This window comes from Monodon monoceros, unplaced genomic scaffold (assembly GCF_005190385.1).
Source record: "Monodon monoceros isolate NGI ecotype Baffin Bay Population unplaced genomic scaffold, NGI_Narwhal_1 Super_Scaffold_12, whole genome shotgun sequence".
Lineage (NCBI taxonomy): Eukaryota > Metazoa > Chordata > Mammalia > Artiodactyla > Monodontidae > Monodon > Monodon monoceros.
In genome coordinates this window covers 113,353,458-113,373,744 of record NW_021703768.1, presented here as the reverse complement: position 1 = coordinate 113,373,744, position 20,287 = coordinate 113,353,458, and the positions used below count along the sequence as shown (strand labels likewise).

The window sequence follows — 20,287 nt, the reverse complement described above, 5'->3', positions numbered from 1 at the left end:
GATTCCCGGATTCAGCCATGCCTGAAGATGTTTGACTTGAAAATTTCTCTTTTTTGCCTGAATTAGCTTTAGCTAGATTTCTGTCACTTTTGATTAAAAGAATCCTGAGTAATACATCCTCTAATATTTCAAATGGGGAAAGTGGGGTTCACACAGAGGGAGTGATAGACTCAAGGTTATACAGCACACTGGGGATGAAATTTGGACTTGAAATCAGATCTATTGATTTCCATTCCAACACATTTTCTACTGCACAGTGCTTTATATACTCTATCTTGTGAATTATTCAACACTTTCTAAATGAAGTACAGGTCTTTTTCCATACCATACTGCATCATGGCAAAATTCATTTATTTAAGCAAAAGATGAAGGATCATTTGCCAAAGATTCTGTGATATAATAAGACAATTTAAACTAATTGATTTGTGCCTAGGTAACTCCAAATAAAAGATCCGATCATGCCAGGATCAAAGGTAGAAACCATGTACTTGATTCTATTCTTTTGCCAATGGAACATCTACTGTGTTCCAGGCACAGAATAAGGTCTTTTATAAATGTGTTCATGTGTAGTTACTTCACACTGGGTTTAATGCATAGTTGAAACTCAGTATACACAGGAAGGAAGGAAGGAAGGAAGGAAGATAGGGAGGGAGGGAGGGAGGGAGGGAAGAAAGCAGGCAATAAGGGGGAGAAAGAGGAAAGAAGAAGAAAAGTAGAGTGGGTTTCAAGTAAAAATCAATTGTTTTTTCTACTGTTCAACAGAGCGTATGTTAGTAACTAGTATCTTACAGTAATCTCAATAAATGCCATTAAACCTAGTCTGCTATGCCACTACTGCTTCTCCTAAATTGAACAGAAGAAACTGTGAGAAGAGAAACCTCAAGCCAGAGCCTCAGACGACAAGCCCATCTTTGGAGGATTGAACGTTAGGAACAAATAAGGTAACAGAAGATGGTGACTCTTGATAAATGCCCTAATTGCAGTAGTTCCATGAACTGGTTACGACAGGGCTCAGTCACAAGTAGTAGTATTCATTTACAAGGGCTGTGGAATAAACTGTGTGAAAATGGGCGGTTCCTGGATTTAGTAACACAATGAATAACGTTTTAGAAAACTTGAGCACTTGATGATGAGTAGATGTTAAGATTATTCTATTTGAATTATGGTTTAGTATGTGTTATTATCATTCTTTGTGATCAGACTTTTTAAACCACAACCAGGATGAAGACAAAAGGTGAAAAAATAAGTTTCAGAGTCAGAAAATAAGATGGTCATCAGGAGAATATGTTTTGCATGGCTTTGTAAAAGTACCCAGACACTTTCAAACTTGCTCTTTTCTAGTTTTAAATTGAGTAATGAAAAACAACAACCCAAAAGATTCCTTAATATCATAAACACAGAACTGAAGGACATCTTTTACCATATTATATAATTTAGACATTATAAAAAGGAAGGGGTGGGGAGATCTCACTCTCACCCTCATGAAATTAGCAAAATAGAATATACTACGTGAATTATTTGTTAAAATAAGTTTTTCTTTAGGTAAGAAATCTTTGCCTTAACTCATATGGTAATCTAGACATCAATAGTTTCTATCAACGGTTTTATATTACAAGTAGAGTACATCACAATAATTATTTCTGAACTTTTGAAATACTGATAGAACTTTACATAAGCATGACTTTTGTTAAGATTCGCCAATGGCACTGATATCAACTTGCCATGTCATTTATTATCGAAAAAGTTATAACATGAGTGTATGGTTCACTGTCCAGCAAACTGCTCACTGGTTTCTTGTGCTATTCTTCCCTCTGTGTATGTCGAGGGCCACGTCACTGTCTCTCAAAGAAACACTAAAGACTTGACTTTGCCAGCCAGCAGTGCAGTCTTTTTATGAAACACCTACAATAGCACCACATGCATCTTCCCATTCATTCTTTAATTCAAGTGTTCATTCAACAAATATGTGCTATTCATTGTTCAAGACTCTGAAAACAGACCAGACAGAAATGGTCCCTGCTTTTGGAACTTTTATTCTTGAGAGAGAGAGAGGAAATGTTTTCATTAAAAAGATGATTTTAGAGGTTGGTAAATGCTTTCAAGAAAACAAAACAGGTAATATGATAAAGGGTGTGGGAGGAGGGCAGTTTGAATAGGGCCATTTAGAGAAATCCTTCCTGAGGAGGTGACATTTGAGCTTGAACCTGAATGACAAGGAGCCAGCCTGCATTTCCCAGCATGAGGGGACAGCAGGAGCACAAAGAGTGGACCGGCATCGTGCAGGAGGGAAAGAGAGAGAGCGGCCACCAGTGAGCGTGATGAGGCTGAAGGAGGAAGCAGGGGTCCCAGCATGCAGGACACCGTGGGTCACGGGGTAGCAGGTGGTGGGGGGAGCTGAAACTCTGTGCTAAGGGTTTGGGGAAGACAGTGAGGGTCTTCCAGGGCAGTGATATCTGATTCGTGTTTTTAAAAGATCCCTCTGGCAGCTGGTGGGTAACAGACCATAGGGAGAAGCTTAGGAGTGAGGAGGGTGCTGGTTCTGTTTATGTAGGTTGGATCCTACGCGAGGAAGGCACGCAGAGTAGGTGAGTGGGCTTGAAATCCAGCTTTTGCACGACTCACCAAGCCCTGTGTCCAGCAGGGGCCTACGTTCACCTGGAGAAAGGCATATATTTTTCTACCACACATAATGCACCATATGGGCAGGAAGCAGCCTCAGGAGTGAGAACAGGGGGGGAAGGTATTGAAAGAATCTTTGTAGGGATAACAGTTATGGTGGAGAAAAAAAAGAAGTGGGTTTAGGATATGCCTGGATGAAGAGCTGGCAGGACTTACTGATGGATTAGACGTGAGAGGCGAGGGGAAAGGAGAAATCAATGCTGATCCTTAAACCCATGGGGTACGGTGCTGTCACTGACTGAGGGAGGGAAATCGGGGAGTGGGCTAGGTTATTTTTAGGAGAGGGGTCAAGAATTCAATTTCGGCAAAGTTAGCCAAGATGCATGTTAGGTGTCAAACAGTCAGACATATGAGTTGAGGAAATTTTTGATTCTATTAAGTAGAACTCAGAAGTGTGAAGAGATCATAGCCTCTTACATCTTCCTCGAGATTCCTGACCCACTGAGGGATGGGGGCAGGTGGAGGAAGAGAACTAGTCAGCCCCGTCTGCTATTCTTCAACTGAGGGAAGAATTTAAACAGGTTCAATCTCTCGGATTTCCATCCCATCACCCCTCTCTCCCCCAAGACGGTGGGCACCCATGGTGCACTCCCAGCAGTGCCTGGCAGGAGTCTTTGTTCCCTTTGGTGTCCTCTACCACCTCTGGCTTCTGCAGCAGTGCACCTTGTTTGCATGGCCCTGGTCACTGCTTGCCCTGCTGGTGTTCACTGCTGAAACTGGCAGCCTGTGGCTGGTGAGAGCTCGGTTCAGGCTCTGGGACTCCCTGGGTGATTCAGCCTCTTGTCAGCTGGCCCTGTACAGCCCTCTGGGTGCCTGCCATATTCTCCACCCAGCCCCTGACCCGAACCACACTGTGGCCCTATGAACGTTTACTAGCTCTCTACCCAGCCACGGTCCACGGACACTTTCGGAACATGTGGGCATTTCTGAGTCCCATCCTCATCACATGGGAACTGAGGATACCTTTAGAGAGTGACCACCCAGCCCTGTCTCTGCCTGACCATGGCATACCACTGATTGTACTCTGATATGTTTGTCCACCATCTGCCTCCCATCACCCAAGCTGGCACCCATCAGGCCCAGATGGGAGACAATCTCCTCTCTTAGCCTCCAAAGTAGCCTGAACAAAAACTCTCATTGTCTGCCTCTTCTGCTCCACCTTCTTTTCCCAACAAGCCCTTGGTACCAGAAGAGGTGGGCTTCCAACTTTCATTCATCCTGGTCCATTCTTCTCCTGCCCTGGGAAGCAAGCATCACAGCCCAGACAGCAGAGATGGGGTGGGGGCAGGGAGAATCTTCTCCCTATATACAGAATTCTAATATAATTGAAGGATACAAAAATTCTTTCCAGTCACATTGCTATGGCCAAGGGATTATGGGAAATGGTGATATGATTATTCAGAGGGAAATGCAATCTAGACATATTTAAATATATTACACTTGTAACACAAGCGTAGAGCTCACTGAAACTGCCAGTGCTGGAGATACAACTGAGAGAAACCAGCATGTGGATGGGGTAAAGCCAGGAATGAAGGAGAGCATCTAAGTCATGTAGAAAAGCGCTGAGAGCCCAGAACCAAGTGCTGGGGCAATCTAGTACAGAGAGGCTGGACGGAGCCAGGAGCCAGCAAAGGACACTGAGAGGTAGTGCGTGAGGCAGAAGAAAGTTACGAGCGTGTGCTGTCACTGGGGCCACAAGAGGAGCAAGCTTCCGGAAAAAGGGAGTGTGCAACTGAATCAAACATTCCCAGTGGGACAAGCCTATAAAAAGACCCTACCCACACTCTGATACTGACCCTGACCCTACCTCAGACCCCCAATGCTTCCTTAGAAGGATAATACGGACAAGTTGGAATGAATAAAACAAATATCTTATCTAAAAGGACCATTAGTAGCAAAACTTCATAAAATCGTGTAACCATTGTTAACTAAGATGATACTCTATTCAGCAATGTCTGCGCTCTTTGAGCCAAACTGAAACCCCATCAGGATGACTGAAGTGAGCACTGGCTATTGGAGATCCCCTGCCCTTACTGAGAACTTTTAGAGGTACTGCACAGGATCTCCAGTCTGCCTCTTACGCAGCGTCATGAAGAGCAAGGTGACTTTCTTTGCCTTGCTTATCTTTTTTTCTGAAATCAACTTGGAAAACGCATTAGTCTTTCATTCTTTTAGGCAGACACTAAAGCACATGGTTTTGTGGGTGAGGCCTCTGGTGGCTCCCATGCTTGGTGTCCCAGGCATTCTGGAAACAGTAGAAATGTAGCCAGAGATGGTGCCTTTTTTTCCACCAAAAGGAGCCGTGAAATAAACCCCTGGGATGTGCATGGTGCCTGTGGCCTCATGCTTCTCCCCACCATTGCTCTGAGTTCATGGTGCCTGCTACCCCTACCCTGACCTTCACTTGTAATTGTGACTGTGGCCACAGTATCTTTATTAAGTTCCTCTATTCCATTTTACCTATTTAATCAAGTTAATACTATCTAGACTATGGAAAGAACAATACAAACAGTGATTGAGTTTGAACTGTTTACTTTAATGGTCAACCTGAGAGACAGAATGAGATAATACAAAGAGCATGGGTTGAATCCTGGCTCTGCCTCTCACTAGCTTAGTGACACTGGAGGTCTAAGTAATCCAGTGGGTTGTGGGGTGGGTAGTGAGAAACCTGCCCTCTAAGCTGGGCTGGGTTTCTAGGACCTGTCACTAGCCGTGGAGGAGGAGCAGGGCTTGCCATAATTATGAGGAGACTGAGTCAGGAACCAAGGAGACAGTCATTCTGATGCATCCCATCCAAGGGAGCAGGATACAGAGGTGGAAACTGAGACAGAGGCCAATCGTTTGCATATGGGGCCAATCACATAGAGTTAACAGATCTGAGGGGGTGCATAGGAAGTGGATTCTACCACAATCCTCAAGTGCTGATACACAGAGCCCTGTCCCCTTTGAGATGGAGACTGCCGCTGGATGAGTCAGCCAATCCTGGGGCTGGGAGGGAGCTGCTTAGGGTATTGGCATGCCCAGACATTGGAAAGTTACCTCAATTCTCTATACCTCAACTTTCTCACCCCAAAATTCCAACTAGTAATGCCTTCCACAAACAATTGGTGTGAGGTTTAAAGTGAGATAATGTACACAGAATATCTAAATTAAAAGCTGGCTTACAGAAAATGGTAAAAGAATTATTGTTAAGTGAACAACAGAATGAAAAATTTCACCTGAAGCTCTTTCTATAATTTCAAACTCAGCATATAAAAAATAAAGTTCATCATATCCAGGACTTAGTTAGATAAATGTTTTAAGCCCACTTTTTTAATGTGCATTCTTTCCCAGAGTCCCACAGAAACAACCCAACCATACCAGATAAAAAATTATGTATCCCAGCTGGAGACTGGAGTAGGCTCCATCCTTACATGTGGTAGGCCAACTTCTAAGATGACCCCAATGTTCCCCATCTCCTGGTATTTGTGTTCTTGTATAATCCTTTCCCCTTGAGTGAGAGCTGGACCTAGTGATAGGGTGTCATTTCTGTGATTAGGTTATAAAAGATCTTTTGTTTTATAAAAGATCTTTTGTTTTTTTAGCAGATGCTCTCTATTGGTCACTTTGGTGAAGCCAGCTGCTATACCGGAGAGACCCACGTGACAAGGAACTGACAGCAGCCTCCATCAAGAGAGGAATCAAAGTCCTCAGTCCAAAGAGAGGAACTGATCCCTACCCAAACCATGTGGGTTTGAAAGTAGATCCTTCCCCCAACTGAGCCTTTGGATGAGACCACACAGCCTTTGTTGACATTTGATTGCAACCTTGTGAGAGACCTTGAAGTAGGGGACCCAGCTAAGCCATGCCCAGATTCCTGACAGATGGAAGCTGCGAGAAAATAAATGTGTGTTGTTTTAAGCTGCTAAGCTTTGGAGTAATTTGTTACGCAGCAGTAAATAACTAACATGCCAACCTTGTTATTTTATAAGGTTTCAGTTGGAATGGCCCAGGTAGGAGTGGAGTAAGGGAGGGCTGGTCAGACATCCCACCATGAGAGGACGTTCACCTGGGGTAACTGAAAGGATTGCCATTGTACCCTCTCAGGGAGCTAGAGATAGAGCAGGTTACTATAAATGGAGCGAGCAGACTTTTGGTGGGGATGTAAATTGATACAGCCACTATGGAGAACAGTACGGAGGTTCCTTAAAAAACTAAACACAGAACTACCATACGACCCAGCAATCACCCTACTGGGCATATACCCTGAGAAAACCATAATTCAAAAAAGTCATGTACCGCAATGTTCATTGCAGCTCTATTTACAATAGCCAGGACATGGAAGCAACCTAAGTGTCAATCGACAGATGAATGGATAAAGCAGATGTGGCACATATACACAAGGGAATATTACTCAGCCATAAAAAGAAAAGAAACAAAACTGAGTTATTTGTAGTGAGGTGGATGGACCTAGAGTCTGTCATACAGAGTGAAGTAAGTCAGAAAGAGAAAAACAAATACCGTATGCTAACACATATATATGGAATCTAAAAAAAAGGTTCTGACGAATCTAGGGGCAGGACAGGAATAAAGACAGACGTAGAGAATGGACTTGAGGACACTGGGAGGGGGAAGGGTAAGCTAGGATGAAGTGAGAGAGTGTGACATATACACACTACCAAATGTAAAACTGATAGCTGGTAGGAAGCAGCCACACAGCACAGGGTGATCAGCTCGGTGCTTTGTGACCACCTAGAGGGGTGGGTTAGGGAGGGTGGGAGGGAGACGCAAGAGGGAAGAGATATGGGAACATATGTATATGTATAACTGATTCACTTTGTTATAAAGCAGAAACTAACACAACATTGTACAGCAGTTATACTCCAATAAAGATTTTTTTTTAAAAAAAAGGAGTGAGCAGAGACAAAGTTCAATACTTTTCTGTTTTGAGTCTTTTACCTAAAGTACCTAGAGCAGGTGCTAGAGACCAAGGGGAGTGGAATCCAGTAACCTTGCTTAAAATCTGCATCCTTGAGGCTGCTGAGGACAGGGTTTGTCCTCTGGGTGGAGGAAGACTCTGTGATGGCCAAGATGTCACCTAGAGGGAGGCTCTGTGCTAGCTGACGTCCAACTTCCAAGACAAGAAGGAGACCTTGCTCTTGAGCTAACATGAAATTCCACCCAAGCAGCTTAGCACTGCTTACAGCACCATCCCTGTCCTGAACAAACTATTCAATCTGTAAGCTGCTAAAGAAAAATTATACATCTAAATTTGTCTTCTATGTTTGTTAAGGACTGAAAGAAATTACACTGGCTTACATAGTCTCTGTTGGAACCCATCTCAGCTGCCCGTCCTGATTATCCTTCTGAACAACTGTCCATATGCCTCAGCGGTTACCAAAAAATTACCAAATATATAAAAATACTTAGCGGTTTAAATGGAACATTCAGAGTAAATAATACTGAATGAAAAGTGCTTAATAAAAGAGCTTCTCCCTCCCCCACTTCCTGTGCATATATTTTTAACAATTCTTATTCTTACATTGTATCAATAAAGCAAGAGCAGGCTGTTAGGAAAACAAATAATACGTAACAATTCTTGAAGATAAAAAATACAATTGCACAACTGAAAAGAACAAAAACAAAATCCCAGCAGCAATGAACAAAGCTAGCTTCCATCTTGCTTTCTAATACCATTCCGCAATAAAAGGAATCTGCACTCTTTGGAGAAATGGCTGATTCTAGGACTAGGGAAGCAAATAGACAAGAGGAGCCTGGAATATCTTACAGTGCCAGAAAGTAATACAGTGCTCAAAACACGAAAAAACCCACAATGATAGGGTCAAAAGGGACGCAGAAGACAATTCAAACATCTCCAAGTGGCTAAAGCTGGAGCAATTTGAGCAACCAAATAAATAAGGCAGTACTGGATTGTAACCCAAAGTGTAAAATAAACATTCATGAGTCCATACTGATATAAATAAATGAGGAGACAAATCTACCATGCAAAAGAATCCCAAATAATTTATGTAGATACTCAGCCCTCAAGAAAATGGAACACAGCTCCCTGCTCCTTATGTGTGGGCTATGTATGGTGACTTCCTTCTACAGAGTACAGTATGGAAAAAGGAGAAAAGAATAACCAACAGTAAGAAACCTGACAAATGCTACCTCAGCCAGATGATCAAGGTCAACATAAGTAGGGATAAGTCATGTTGATGTATGTACCTTTAATATGATGTGACAAAAACAACACTTGACTTCTGTGGTCTTCCTCCCAAAACACACAACCTCAGTTTAATCGTGAGAAAACCATCAGGCAAATCTCAACTGAGGGACATTCTCTACAAAATGCTTGACCAGTATTCCTCAAAACTGTCAAGGTCATCAAAAACAAGGAAAGTCTGAGAAATTGTCACAGCCAAGGAGAGCCTAAAGAGACACAACGACTAAACGTAATGTGGTGTCCTGGATGGGATCCTGGAACAGCACAAGGACATAAAGGAAAAACTAAGAAAATCTGAATAAGGTAAGGACTTCAGTTAATAATAATGTATCAATATCGGTTCATCAATTGTAACAAATGTACCATGTACATAAGTAACAAATGTAAGATGTTAATAGCTGGGGAAACTAGATGTGGGCTATATGAGAACTTTCTGTACTATATTCACAACTGTGTTGTAAAGCTTAAACTGTTCTAAAATTAAAACTTTACTAAAGATCAAAAAAGAAGATGGAAAGATGCTGAAGTAAGGTATGGGGGAGAGTGAGCCTGAACCAAATAAGTTGGTTTAGGGTCTGACAGTGGGTGTCAGATTTTGGAGAAAGAGAAGTTGGATGGCTGTATCCAGGGTCAAAGAACTTTAATGGAAATGAAAGCTTTGGTGGAATTCTTAATTAATCATTTTTATAAAAATGGTGCATGATGGGCTTCATGAGCTTATTACATACTATTTGGAATGCACATTGAAAATTTTAAGTTAAAATATTCATTGATGGGGAAAAAACCCTCAATAGAGGCGTTTAAACAACAGATTGGATTCTGCAAATAATTGAATTGGGAATTAAAGGACCCAATCCAAAAGTTCCCCTAGAAATCAGGAGTAAAAACAATGGTAAGAAATTTAAGGGAAAAACAAAGGCAAGAAAACTAAGTTTAAGACATTTCAAAATATGTACAATAGGAATTATAGGAGGACAAAAATGAAGATTGGTGATCAAAAAACTAATAGAAAAGATTTTAACTGGAAGAAAGATTATGATCTTAAGATCAAATGGGCTATTTGCTGGTCAGGAGCAAAAAGAATAGCCACAACTACACAAATTCTGGTGAAATTTCTGAGTTCCAAGGATGAAGATCACGTGGATAGGAAGAAACAAAAAGGTTTCATTCAGAGGAAGAAACCAACAGAAACTTCATGAAGAAATCAAAACTGAAATTATAGACTATTAAGAAACTAATGAGAACAAGCAAACCATACCCCAAAATCTACACAAGGCTGCTGTGTTCAAAAGACTGGCTTCTTATCTAGTAATAACTATGTGATCCCGGGCAAGTTACTTAACTTTATAAAGCTTCAATTCCTCACCTTTAAATAATAATATCAACTACTTCCATGGTGCCAATTATGTGCCAGACACGGTTCTAGGGGCTTTATGTGTATGAATTTATTTATCTCCCCTAACAGGCCTATCTTGTAGATATGATTATCCCATTTTACAGGTGAAGAAGTAGGAGCACAGAGAAGTCACATGCACAAATTACAAATGGCAGCAGCTGTGGCTCGAGTCTGCACTCATAACCACTATACTAAAGACTTCTTATGAGGCCTTATGGGGTGTTATGAGGATTCAGTGAGATAAGACATGGGATAGTGTACTCAATAACTGGAGCTACTATCTGTTTAAAAAATGAAGCAAACACGTGACTTAAGGAGCTAGCAGAGGAACAATAAAATAATCTAAATCAGGTAAGAAAGAATTAATAAAGGCAATAATCATTTATAATTTAGCAAAAATGCTAAATTAGAATAAGAAAAATCATACACAGTATTGATAAATAAAAGCATAACTTGATTCTCTGAAAATAATCAACTATACAAACTTTCCTACAAGTTTCACCAAAGGGAAAATGTGGGCAAAATGACAATATCATTACTTTGTTAGCAAAAATCTGGGATCATCTTCTAGGAAAATGCACAAAAAAAAAAAAATCAAGAAGTGAAAAACCTAATAGAGCACTAAAAAGATAAAAACAGAAAATGCCAGAGTTAACCTCCGAAAGTCATCAGAACCAGGTTTTATGGACAAGTTCTTATAAGAACTTAATTCGTTCAGCAATGCCTTTTTTTTTTTTTTAAAGAAACGGTTGTTTTCCGTCAACCTGATTTGCATTTTCTGTTTCACAGTCTGCGGAAGAACTGCTTAAGGTGACTTGGCGGATGTCCCTACCCACTGGCTGCAGTGCCGTCCTGGGAGGCGGGCTGACTCGTCTTCAGCGGGGAGTCGCCGAAGAGGGCAGAGGGTCCCTGTGCCTGCAGCCCAGCCTGCCACCTCCGGTTGAGGGGCCGTAAATTCGGGAGCTGGAGCAGTCCGTTCACCCAGAAGTTCCTCCGTGCTCTCAACCTTTTCAGCTGTAGCCGGCTCTCCCTCTGCCATCTCTTCAGGGTCTCCGTAGACGTAGAGCAGGTGTGACTTTCCGCGGGTGCTCACGGGAGATGGCGCCGCGCAGGCGCAGAACTTCCCCGGCTGGCATCCAGCACATCGGATGCACTGAGTGAGCACCCTTGCGCATGTGTGAGACGGCAACGTCCACATGGCGCAGAGGAGAGCGTGCCTTACCCAGAGAGATGCGGGGCAGGCCCTGGGATCAGTAACCACCGGAAGTTGCAGGTCCCAGAAGGCTGCCTGGATCTGGTTAGTGACGTTTCCAGGAGTGAAGTGTCCAGCAATAGGAGTGGCCGCACTGACTGCAACAAACTTCAGCACAGCCCACTGGCCAGTAGTCCTGGAGGATATGACACCAGCAGGATTTTCAAAGGCAACAACGGCACGAGCTGCCGGCAGAAGCTTCTCCCGGTTCTCTTCAGATTTATGATGTAGATACCATTACTTATTCTTGTGTAAACGTACCGTTCCATTTGGAAGTCAAGGTTGGTGCCACCTAAGTGGGTTCCTGCTGCTAGGAATTTGAGGACATACCCTCCTTCATTTGCAGGACCTCAAGGGCTCCAGACATTGTGAAAGTTTCCCTTTAAGTTACGACAGGAACCCAGAACAATGCCACGCACCCCTGTCTAGGTAGAACAGAAAGGACGGCAAATAATCTAATTGCTGTGTCCCAGGCACTGTTGTCACTGGGTTTGTGGAAATGAACAAGAAAAATCCCCTGCTTTCCATGGAGGCGTGACGGAACACTGAAAGTTCTCAGGCTGATTAAACTCTTACAAAGTATAGAGAAAAATGGAAAGCTTCCTAATGCACTTTATGAGGATAGCATAATCCTGACCAAAACCTGAAAAAGCACAGAAAAGAGAAAATTAAGAATGAACTTATGGATGTAGATGATGCACGTAATGTATTAACACAACAGTTTCCCCTTCCAAAAGAGAATTTGGCCTTTCTGTTAATTTTTTAGTTCTGTTTCTCTGAAAACCAGATGAAGGTAAAATATAAACTGGGCCTGATTGGCAGAGTGTGTCTAGACTGGGAGGACTACCAATGAACTATAAATTCCTCATGGGGACATCACAGCCTTGGGCTCCCCTGAATGCAGGGGACTTGGAAGCCCCCCCCCATTGGAACTTTTCCAAGGGATATTGACTCCTATGGGGCACAAGGCCTTTAAGCCACCACCATCCTATCCCCTTGCAGTGGGAGTCTTGCTACTTCACACCTGAGCCATCTCAGGTGGAGGGCTAAAGGAATGGCTGCTGGATGACCGCTCCCATGGAGAGAAGCAACCAATGCTGCCTTCCTGCAAATTATGTCCATCCTCTACCCTTCGGAGGAGGCAGGTACTGAGTGTGACCTAGGATAGTCTTGTGAGTCTGAATGTTTAGCTGAGTCCACATTTAGCTGAATGTTTGATTGAGCCTAGGAAGACCTCCCAGTGTGCATTACAAATAAAAAATTCAAAATAAAGGAATAGCAAATTGAATCCAGCAATGTGTTAAAAAGGTAATGTAGTATGACCAAATAGATTTTATTCAAGGAATGTAAGGATGATTCAACATTTGGTAATCTATTAAAATAATTTATCACGTGAATAAGTGAAAAGATAAAACTCACGGTCCTGACAGGAACTTAAAAAGACACTCTGTAAAATTGAGAGACATTTCTAATAACTTAGTAAACTAGAAATACAAAACCATTCTTTATGATGAAATCAATAGCAAACATGATATTTAAATGGAAAACACTGAAAGTATTCCCAGTAAAGTGAAGAAAATGGCCACGAGTCTTGCTATGACAAAAATGGCATTTCCTTAATCCTAGCTGTGAAATAATAACAACAAAAGGAAACAGGACATAGTATTCTAAAGAAATTGATTATAGCAGCAGGGGTCAGAAAACGGGCTGACTGCTTGTTTATTTTTAAATAAAGTTTTATTGGGACAAAGCCAGAGCCATTAATGTATGTAATGCCTCTAGCTACTTCCCTGCTACAGCAACAGAGTTGAGGAGTTGGGACAGAGACCATATGGCCTACAAAGTCTGAAATATCCACTAGCTGGACATTTAAGAAAAATTTGCTGATCCCTGGACTAGAGGATTATTATTTTCAGATGAGAACATCTACTTAAGGAAAAAAACCAAGAGAATCCATTGAAAATCATTAAAACTAATAAGAGGGTTCAGTAGTTGGTGGGTATAAGATAAAGATACAAACATTAATCATTTTTCTCTTGTGTTGGATTGCATCATTTGGCCTAGTTCCTCCCTCCTCCCCATATCCATGCCCTTTGCCATATAACTGCTACATCTCCTCTCACCATGGGCAAGGTGCCCTGCTTTGCTCATTGATCAGCCATATGACTTGCTTTGGTACTGGCATGTAGGCAGAAGTGATGCAAGCAGAGGCCTGAGATGAAACTAAGCACTGGGCTTTACTCCTACATGTCTTCCACTACCATGAGAAGAACTTTTACATGGGATTATCCCAACAGTCTCAGGTATGTGGAAGCCAGGCCCAGCCTAGATTAACCAACTCCTGCAAACCTGCAGATATATAAGTGAACCCAAACAAGATCAGCAGAGCTGTGCAGTCAAGCCCACCTGAAGCCCATAAATATATGTGAAATTAACGATTATTGTGGCATGCCACTAAGGTGTTGTGGTCTTTTGCTACATAGCAAAAGCTAACTTCTATACCTATAATATTAGCAATAACCAGTTAGAAAATGTAACCCTGCACTCAATACCTATTAAAATAGAAAACACTTCACCTCTTTCTTTACCCTTTTTACCCAACTACCTACTCAACATGGCCCCTGGATGCTTAATAGGCATCTCAAACTAAACACGTCCAGAACAAAATTCACCCCATCGCAACTCCTCCACTCCAGTACCTGTTTCTTCTGCAGTCTTCCTTATGTCAGTTAATGACTCTTCTCTTTCTCTCTCATCATTTAGCCAGCCCACCAGCCTACCAGATCTAACTGTAAAAGGCGATCAAGTCTTCCACTCCTGTGTCCCAGCTATTCTCCATGCAGCAGCTATGCTTCATGACCTAAACTACAGGTCAGATCATGTTATTCCTCTGCTCAAAGCTCTCCGATGGCTCCCACCTTATTTCGAGTAAAATCTTAAGTCCTCCTCACTGCCTATCATGCTCTATTTGATTTGCTTTCTGGCCCCCTCTCTGACCCCAATGTTTCCATTCTTTTCTTCAATCACTCTGCTATAGAAACACTAGCCTCTGTGCTGTTCCTCCTGCATGGCAGACACACTCTATCCTCAGGGCCCTTGAGCTTTCTATTCTCACTGCCTGAAATATTTTCCAAGATATCTGCCTGACGCACTCACCCACTTTCTGTGGACCTCCACTCAAATCACCGTATCAGAGATTTAATACTGATCAAAATCACTGACCACCTTAAAGAACATAACTCCCACCTTCTACCACTCACTGTTTCCTTACCTGCTTTTGATTTTCATGGCACTTATGACCACCTGACATATTACCAAGATATTTGTTTGTTTATTGTCTTTCTCTGCTTTCTAGAATGTAGGCTTCCCAAGACCAGATACTTTGTTTTGCTCACTGCTTTATCCCCAGAGGCCTAGAACAATGCTCAGGATATAATAAGTTCTCAATAAATACTGTTGAATAAATAGGTAGACCTAGGAATAAACTTCACAAAACTCTGCAAAACCTGTATGAAAAAAGAAATATAAAATTGAATTGAGGGAAATAAAAAAGGCTTGAATATATAGAGACATATCATCATCCTGGATGGAGAGATTCAATATTTCAAAGACATCATTTTTTCCTAACTTCAGTTTATATTGAACACAATCCCAATTAAAATCCTAGTATCATTTTTTGGGGAGAGGAAACTTATCAAAAGGATTCTAAAACCAATCTAGAACTATAAATGTTTGAAGCCATCTAAGGCACTGTTGAAAATGACAAGTAATAAGAAGCAGGCAGATATTCCCAGCCATATATTTAGATATACAGAAGAGCCACAGAAACGAAAGGTCATGGTACAAGAGCACCAATATAAGTAGACGTGTCATTGGGACGAATCGGAGAGTCCAGCTAAGCAGATAAATCCAGTTCACACTGCCAGCTGTGTGACTAAGGTGACTCTCAGCCTCTCTGAGCTTCAATTTCCACATCTATAAAATGGGACTAGTAGGGGCTTCCCTGGTGGTGCAGTGGTTGAGAATCTGCCTGCCAATGCAGGGGACACAGGTTCGAGCCATTGTCTGGGAAGATCCCACATGCCACGGAGCAACTAGGCCCGTGAGCCACAACTACTGAGCCTGCGCGTCTGGAGCCTGTGCTCCTCAACAAGAGAGGCCGCGATAGTGAGAGGCCCGCGCGCCGCGATGAAGAGTGGCCCCCGCTCGCCGCAACTAGAGAAAGCCCTCGAACAGAAACGAAGACCCAACACAGCCAAAAATAAATAAATAAATAAATAAAATTAAAAAAAAAATGGGGCTAGTAAAGATTGTCAAGAGGCCTGAGTCAGATAATATACATAAAGTGCTTAACATGTCACCTTGTATGTAGTCAGGGTTCAACAAATTCTAGTGCCTTCCCCAATGGGATCCAGAACAGGAGTTCTTATCCTTTCTTAATTAGATGGACACTAGTAAACTAGCCACAGCAAAGGGGGTCCCACAGTCTTTAACTAATGTAGGGGCAGGTTTCAGGTAATGATGGGCTGTGTCGATAGGAGGGTGTGAAAATTCCATTGACAAAGGTAGTCTGGATTGTTATTCACCAACAGTGCAGAGGAGAAGAGGGGGGGAGGGAAGAGAGGATGCTGGTCTCGGAGCTCTGGAAACTGCATAGGGGCCAGTCTGGGAGCAGTAGGCTCTGTGTCCTTGGGACCCAGAATTTCCTTAGGAGGGATAGATGCAAGGGGAGGGTGCTGGGCACCCAGCTAGAAATCACCTCCTTGGGGGAGAAGCCCCTAAAGGGATGACAGCACATCCAGTGGGGTTTGCCCCATCACACTTGATTGAGAAATACTAACTTAGAAATAACTATTTGATTAAGAAATTAGTGCTTGAGGATTCTCATAACTAGTTATCGCTTGGTTGTTTACTGAAAAAAGGAGAATGGGTTTTACTTAGAAATTGAGTGCCTTTTTTGGGGTGTATCATTTTGTGCTGTGGCTTCCTAGAACAAATAACCATTTTGTTTTATTCCCAGAGAAATAATCCATGACACATGAGTTTTTATCACAAAACAAAAATGTCAAATTTTATCTTTAGAACAAAATAACTGGTTGAGTATAGCCTTTTGTCATTTATTGTAAAATATGTTATCTATGCTAAATCTTGGTAAGCATCTTACTCTCCAATCTTCTTGATAAAATAGGTGAGTAATTAATTTCTGAGCTTGGTGTATTTCCTTTGTAAGAGATCATTTGCATACGTACATACATTTTGATACTGAAAGAAATCCTAGAAGCTAAACTTCAAAAGTTGTAGACTTTGCGTAGATAAACATCTGCTGTTTAATGGTGTTTTGAATTGCAGAGCTACCATTTAAGTACTTTTAATTCTTTTCTTTTTTATAAATGAGTGGGTGGGGAGATGGGAAAGAATTGTTAAGAACAGTCACCTCTCTTTCTCTCTATCTGTTTCATCCTTTACAGAGCTGGAGTTCCCACACCTGACATGCCTTCCTCATGTAGTTCAATGAGAATTGAAAAGAAGAAGAGATGAAAAAGTACTTCAAATTTCTCAAGGGACTACAGAACAGGAAGGTTTATTTTGTTCATTGCTGAATCACCTTCCTGGCTCAGGTTTTTAAAATGTTATATTTGCTCTTTTTTTGTTACTGGTCCACGGAGAATATGTATTGGTCATTTCGTAAATAATATAAATTTAATAAGCTTTTACAAGATTAAATGTATTCATCATTCATTCATTTAACCAGTAATTCCTAAATACTTAATATAGACTGCACCCTGGGAATACAAATGAACAAGAGTCAGTCATCGTATTGGCTCTCATGGAACTTACAGCCCACAAGGAGGAATAGACCGTAAGACAGAATCATGCAGATTGCAAAGACTACTATGGTCATGGAGGGCTTCGTGGAGGAGGTGGCTTTTGAGTTGAAACCTGAAGGATGAGAACGGGCCATACATGGAAGAGCTGAGGAAGAATATTCCAGGCAGAGCTCAGCAAGAGCAACGGCCTGGAGGCTGGATATAGAAAGAAACCAACATGACTGGAGGGTGGTAGGTGAGGGGAGAGTAGAGACTGGATCAGACCAGACCAAATTTCCAAATGGAAACGTGGCTCATTCCTGAAGAAGTATTCCAAATGGAACACTCCTATCCCTCCGTGAGGTAGGCCTAGGTGACCTGCCCCAGAATCCTGTGTGAGTGAGTGTTGATGGTACACTGATGCTTGGAAAGGCTAGATAACCTGCCCAAGTAGCACCAATGTCCACTGATCACCTATCCCCAGCACCAGCTCTTAGCAGGTAGGTAGGAGGGTGGGTGACTCAAGGCTAGCTGGTCAGGCCAGGATTTGGCCCAGGAAGAAAAGGATGTTAGTTCACCCACTTTTCTTCTGACTTCAATATGCAAAACTGTTCCCAGTAAACCAGGGCCAACTTTAGATACCACTGATGGTGGGTCATGGCTACACCAAGAGAAGATGTTTTGCTCGTGGGACCATCGAGCTCATTCCACAGACAGCTGCAGGAAATGATGGGCCTCCAGCACTGCAGAGAATCAGGCAGCCAAAGACTCCAGGGCCCCCACTCCCTTCCCCTCTGTATGGAGGCCTGACCTGAATAAGAGAAGGACGGTGGGAGAAGAGACACGTGAGCCACCAGTTCCTAGCTGTGCCCTTCCCAGGAGTGGGAGATAACAGATTGTATCTTCTGAAAATGAGGAATGTGGTATGTGAACTACCCTTTTTGGTAAAGGGTCAGATAGTCAATATTTTAGACATCACAGGCTATATATGGTCTCTGGAACACATTGTTCTTTGTTTTTATCTGTTAATTATTTTTTAATAACACTTCAAAAGGATTAAAAACCATTCTTAGCTTTCAGGGTTTACACTGAATCCGGCCAAGTAGGTTACAGTTTGTTGAGTCCTAAGCTAGACTACATTGCCCTGTCAAATTTCAAACTGAGGCTATGTAATCTGCATGACATGCTGCATAAACATTTCTTTTAATCTTTACAAGAATTCTCTGAGATAGGCCTTATATGACAACCCTATCCCCATTTTCCACACTCATCGGTGTTTTATGGTCAGGAGATGGAAGCTTGGAGAGGTCAAGACATCCACCCAAGGCCATGTGTCTAACAAACGATAGAAGCAAGGTCTGAACCCAGGCAGTCTGTTCTCAGGCTTCCTGGTCTTAATCACAACACTATACTATCCCCCACCATTAACTAGAGATACGGCTTTGGACAAATCCATTCGTCTTTCTGGGTACAGCCCCCATCTGTGCAGTAAGAGGGGTCTTCCTCAGTGTGAGAGGCACGCCCGATGCTGTGTGGAATGATTTCCATGGTTCATACACACGGCATTAAATAATGTTGATTCCCACAGTGAGATGACTGTCCTTTCAAGTCTCTTAAATCTTCCAATGATGTCAGGGAAAAAGGTTCAATATGACCCTCGCATATCTTTTAACATCTCTCCAGCACATGGTATTTTCCATTTCTATAACAGCTTTCCATTTTTACTGAGTTTCAAGGCTCAGCGTCTTCAGTAGGTGGTGACATCTAGCTAGAATTTAGTATCACTCTTCTATTCTTACTACTTTCTGGTGTTGCTTTCATGGTTTTATTGTTACTGTTTTTTATGATTAATTTCTATTTATGTAAAGTGTTAGTGCTGCTATTGCTGCAATTCTCTTTTCCATTCCTTCATGGTTATAAGATTGCTGCTGAAGCTCCTGCCATCACATCCATGCCCAAACTGGAACAAGGGGTAAGGGCAGGTTTCAGCTACTTTTATCTCCTACTACCAAGAAAGCAAAAGAATTATACAGACATTGCATTGATCAGAACATGTCACATGGTCACCTATAGCAGCAAGAGAGGTTGAAAAAGTGAATGTTTGGCTGGACACATTGCCACCCTGAACTAATCAGGGTTCTACCATCAAGGAAAGGGCATAGATACTGGACTCAGTAATAAAAGTGTTTGCCATAGGCTGGGAAGCCTTTGAACCTTCTTCTTAGTGCCTGCAGAGGACAGGCCTGGAAGTTAGAGATGCGGGAGGATTTGGGGAATTAAGCAGAAAGCCAATTTCTTTTTACCTTGTTTGCCACCAAGATAGTGTGGCCACATAGAGCCACCAAACACCAATGATCCGTCGTCGCTCGTAAGGAACAACATGCAACGAGAAAAGCAATAATGTCACACGCTCTTACAGTAGTAAGAGTAGTGGTGAGAAATCTTACGGGTTTGTCCCCGTTGGCCACTACGGCACAAAGTGCCAAGCAAATTGCCTTTTCAGTCCCTATTATGTAGAAGATACATTTTCTTAAGCACACACACCTCCAAATATGTACCCTAGAAACTAGGTCTGAAGTCTTATAAAATCTGTTTATGTGCACATTTCTTACTATTTCAAAAACTTTTCATATTAATGATTTGACCCAACAAGGATTTAGTGATGGCCCACTGTTCCCCCCACACCTTCCCAAGTGCTAAGGATACAGGGGTGAAGTAGACCCACAAGAGGTATATATCCTGATGGAAGAGGCATACAAAAAACATAGAGAAGCAGGAAAGCCAGAATATTAAGGACTGAACCTGGGAATCAGACTTCTGGGTTTGAATACAAATTTTGTTGCTTTCTGGCTGTGTGGCTTTGGGCAAATTGTTTGCCTCTCTGTGCCTCAGTTTCCACAGCTATAAAATAAAATAATGAGGATAATTATACTACTTCCTTCATAGGG

General features: G+C 42.1%; 1 protein-coding gene and 1 pseudogene across 6 annotated transcripts in view; both read right to left on the bottom strand.

The window, feature by feature from the left end:
- LOC114891839 (F-box/LRR-repeat protein 21) overlaps window positions 1-20,287 on the bottom strand; it is a 59,419-nt gene that overhangs the window by 24,371 nt on the left and 14,761 nt on the right. The gene's annotated exons all lie outside the window — the stretch shown is intronic.
- Window positions 11,006-20,230, bottom strand: LOC114891841 (annotated as a pseudogene).